Raw genomic sequence first — 5,000 nt, 5'->3', positions numbered from 1 at the left:
ATTCGCTGCGCTTTTTCAGAAATGATATTGCTTTGACTTTTCAGAAATTGGAATGTTCTCTTATGTTCTTCAGAAAGCCATATTCTACCTGTGGGCTTTCAGATATGCCATTATTCATATTGGTTTTCAGAAATACAATTAATTCCAATGATTTTTTGTAATAGATATTATTACGTTTTGTTTTCAGAAATTTATTCCCACTGATTCTGCAGAAATGCCATTATTCCCATTGGTTTTCAGTAGTAAACTGCTCCAGTTTTATTTCAGGATATTACAGTAGACTAGTTTCGCCAACTTTTACAGATTACGGTTTCTTCATGAACGGAAGGTATGGATGCTTGAAAATTCAACGTGCAGGCAAATATACTGCAGTGTACATGCACATATACGATAGCGGTGTTAACGTAGGCTGGGAGAAATGTTACTTTTAACAATTTTTTTCTACTACTTTAATATTCTCTCTCTCTCTCTCTCTCTCTCTCTCTCTCTCTCTCTCTCTCTCATCCTTTTTCCATTTTTCACAATAAGACATTTAAATTGAAATGTCCCTTGTGGCATCAGGCATCACGGACACTGGGGAACTGATGCTGGGATGCTGATAGGACGATATGCGTGTGTTTGTGTGTGTGTGAGAGACAGACAGACAGACAGACAGACAGACAGAGAAAGAGAGACTTTTTGAAGATGGTTGTTTTCAATCTGGTCACTGAATATTTGATAGTTATTCCGAGGCCTGTTTTCTTAGTAGAAGGACATTTTTACCCAAGGGATTTTACTGGGCTGTTCATCGAGACGTGAATGTACTGTACGTGCGCGCTGTGTACAGATTTACTGTGCATAAAATTCTTACCATCACTTATGTTGCTTCGGAGGTCTTCCTAATTGTAATGTCAGCTTCATCCTTTCTGTTTTTTTCCTCCATGACATTCTCCTCCTCGAGTTTATATTCTCACCCTCCTCCTAAAATGGTTCCCATTCCTTCTCTCCTTCTCTCCCTCCTTTCTTCCATCCTCTTGCCTTCACCTTTCTTCTATCCCCTTCCTTCCTCTCTCCCTTCCTCCTTTCTTGCTCCCGCCTTCTTTCCTCCTCCTATCCCTCTTCCTCTTTCTCGTCGTTCTCCTGTTCCTCCATCCCAGGTATCTCCGAGTCTTGGTCAGGCCCCGAAGTGAATTAAAAGAGCACAAAGGGAAGGTTCAGTCGGGAACAAGCTGTATCTAACCGAATTTCCTTCTTGATCCTGTTTTTAGGGAGTTCGCTGAATAAATAGGTCTTCTCGGAACTCAGGAAGAGAGAGAGAGAGAGAGAGAGAGAGAGAGAGAGAGAGAGAGAGAGAGAGAGAGTGGTGATTTTAAAACTTTATGCTCCAGTTATATCTTAAAGTTTCTTCTTAATAGTAAATATTGAAGTAATTTAGTTTCCTGTTTGATCTTCAAAATAGACCTGGATTGGAATCAGAACCAATTTCTAATGTATCAGCAGATGAACTCCAGTCTTTCACGTAACAAGCCATGTTACTTGCTTTTATTTTTTTCAATCCTGTTGTGACGTTACGCTGACAGATTTCCCTAGTGTGCCCTTACCAGGCGGCAGACAGACAATTATTTGCAAATGAAAGCAAATCTAACATAATAGAATTGTTTAAGATAATGTATACACATATTTTTAAAGTATACCTTGGTACATTGTAATTTTATCTTTAACGGTCATTTCACTGTGTGAGAAAATGTGATCTTCATTTTAAGATTTTCATTTTATATGGTACATTATGTTGTCGTGGTTGGCAAGCGTCCCATTAATTTTTTTTCAAAAAGACATATTATATATAGATTAAATTCGTGTTATATTTTCGTCCTGCCATCTTCCAGTAGCACTAGATAGTTCTTGTTTGGTTAAGAGTAAGCATATACAATCGCTAGTAACACTGATTCTCAAAGGTCTATAAATTGGTTGTTTATTTATTTATTTACTGTTTTATTGATTTGTCCGCCCATTCAGTGGATAATTGTACTTCGCTTCCAGTCAATAGACTGAGTGATAGGTAGATAATAATTAGAGGCAAATGAGCGAAAGAGCTGGTTATAATAAAGGAAAGGAGAACTGTCGGGGCAGGTCAGTCTGCTCATTACTTCGTTCATGACGCTCAGGTAATGCCTAAGCCGTAACGTTCATGTATCATTAAAGTACATGAATCTTACAGTGTCGGAAAATGTTTATATATATATATATATATATATATATATATATATATATATATATATATATATATATATATATATATATATATATATATATATATATATATATATATATATATATATATATATATATATATATATATATATATATATATATATATATATATATATATATATATATATATAAGAAGAGAGAGAGGATTTTGTTATTTTCCAAGGTGGAAGATGTTGAATCTCTGAATCTACAAAGAACATCATCCCACACGAAACGTGTCAAGTTTATTTATCCAAGTATTAGATTTTTTTATGAGTTTAATGGCCGCCTCTATTTTTTTATTTTTTACTAAATGCCAGTGGGATGATGGCCATGGTGGCGCATCTAGCCAGGCCAAATGTAAATAAAACAAAACAGAAAGGAGCAAATAATTGAACGAAAATAACTGAAGCGTTGAAATGCTTTTATCTCGTGTGTTGTGACAGGACTAGTAAATTAAGAAGAGCCAGACCATATCGCTTCATTTTCATTGTTTTCGCACTAAATTCATGTTTGATAAGGCTCAATGACGATATTAGACAACCAGGCTACCGGCCGCCTCCAGAAATGAAAAGCGGAAAGAGTATGTAATCCAATTTTTCTCCTTTTTTGCCTTCATTACTACTTCCTTTGGGACCGTCCAATGGTATTCGACGACCTCATTTCGTGACCGGCGATTTTCAATATGCGCTTTTATGCTGTCATCACCATCACTTATATTCATTGATTTCACTGATGCCAAATTAAGAACCTGTCATAAAGGTCTTTGAAGTAAGGTTATTTTTTCTTTCTTTTTTTTTTAGGAGGAATGATTATAAAGAAGTCGAAGAACCGAAACTACGAAGTTTGCCTTTTTGTTTGGAGTGAAATGAAATGGAGAGAGATTTAGGTAAGTACATTTACTCCCTACGTTTTTTTCTGTCAGAATTGAAATTATTATTAATTTTATTTGCAGTTGGATGATGCATTTTTTTGTGATAAATCCTTCAATATACTTCTTTCTGGAAGTCTGACTGTTTGGAAGTGAGCAAAATTACATTTTCAGTCAACATTGCTCTGCCTAAGATTGCAAATGGAGTGTGGGAAAGTTGTGTCAGTATAGGAGACGTTATACCTCAGGTCGCCTTGTCAGTCATTCAGAAGACTTTTGAAAAAGTTAATGTTTTAGATTTATATTTTTTAAGTTTTCTCTTATTATGATTCGTAACTTTTATGATCTTTAAGGGTCCATATTACTCTCATTGGTTAGCATTTCTTGCAAAATATTCGTGTGAAGTTATTGAAAAATAATTATTTTCCGATTAAATTAATTGAAGGGAGAAATATTGTGAGAGAGGAGGCTGATTCTTTATCGGACTTGTTAACAGTAAAAACGAAGAAGGAGTTGTGACATGCCGAAGCTCTTCTTCATAACATCGTGCCCATTTGTATTTTATGGATGTTTGACCCATTTGAATTATTGGCTTTATTACTATTATTATTAAAATACTGAGCAGTTCGAAATCCCCTGTCGAAAGTGCTCTGGAAAATCGTTAAAAGCGCACCGATTATCTTGAAGCAATCCATTCAGTGGTTTTTGGTGGAATAGTATATATATATATATATATATATATATATATATATATATATATATATATATATATATATATATATATATATATATATATATATATATATATTTTATTTACTTTTTTTTTTACTCTTGTTGGTAAGGCTGGCTCTTTATGGACACGGACGAAACATTGTAACTTTCATTCTTTCACCTCAGTTAAAGCTGTGCTCTAGAAGGTCAAGATATTCAGTGTCACAGTATGAAAAAAAAAGAAACAATACAAAAAAAATATTCATAAAAATTAAACTATTGGGCATGGGGATATTTTCTGACTCGGGTGCTCTAGAATTGTTATCGATTTTCCTTTCAGGGTTGCTAAAGAAGCGAAGCATTGACATTTTGGGTTTGGGAACTTTTGTTTAACATTTTGGTTGTGGAACCTTTGTTTGACATTTTGGACTTTGGAACTTTTGTTTGAAGTCCCATCTTCGGGATTGTCAGTTACCCCAAGTCAAGAGCCCATTGAAAAAATAAAATCAGACTTGTTGTGGATGCGGTTAGAAATTTCATGTGAATACGCTCATTGAAACCTACAAATCCCTATGAACCAGTACGGAAGTTAAGTTGTGGAAAAAAAAAAACAGGCATTCTTGTTAACAGAAATTTTGCTGTCCCTGAATGCAGTGGTTTTTCTCTGTTTTTGCTCCTTTTTTATTTTTTTATATTGCTATCTTCGAAATTGTTGAAGTTATTAGAGGTTTAAGTTCGGATGAGAATAAGGAGTATCGATACAAACTAAGATTGACTGGAGAATTATAATAGTAATAATATTAATGATGGGGATATTGGTCACAAGAAAAAATATAAAACAGTAGTTCAATCGTGTCTTTAATTATTTACGCTCTTTAGAATGAATCATTTATCATCATCCAGACGAGAACTTTTAAATAGTAAACATAACTCGGCCAGCACTCGTGCAATACCTGCGGGTATTTAACTGCAGTAAGAAATAACCAGCTCTCTTGGTTAATACAAGAAAGTGACTTGAGCTGGAAAGTAAAAGTTAGACTTATTATCTCTCATTATCTCTCTCTTGTCGCTCATTTGGATGTGTGGCGTAGGAATGCTGGATTCATGGAGAGAGAGAGAGAGAGAGAGAGAGAGAGAGAGAGAGAGAGAGAGAGAGAGAGAGAGAGAAATATTCACTATTATTGTTTCC

The 5,000-nt window shown here is 34.7% G+C and overlaps 1 long non-coding RNA gene across 2 annotated transcripts in view; it reads left to right on the top strand.

Annotated features, from left to right (window-relative positions):
• Window positions 1-5,000, top strand: part of LOC136839000 (uncharacterized) — a 454,482-nt gene that overhangs the window by 205,478 nt on the left and 244,004 nt on the right. For both annotated transcript variants that reach the window (XR_010853180.1, XR_010853181.1), the window contains exon 2: window positions 3,033-3,118. This is a non-coding gene — a long non-coding RNA (uncharacterized lncRNA). The remainder of the gene's footprint in view (window positions 1-3,032; window positions 3,119-5,000) is intronic.

The sequence above is a fragment of the Macrobrachium rosenbergii genome, chromosome 5 (genome assembly GCF_040412425.1).
Source record: "Macrobrachium rosenbergii isolate ZJJX-2024 chromosome 5, ASM4041242v1, whole genome shotgun sequence".
Lineage (NCBI taxonomy): Eukaryota > Metazoa > Arthropoda > Malacostraca > Decapoda > Palaemonidae > Macrobrachium > Macrobrachium rosenbergii.
The sequence above is the reverse complement of the archived record's forward strand: the minus strand, read 5'-3'. Positions and strand labels throughout refer to the sequence as shown.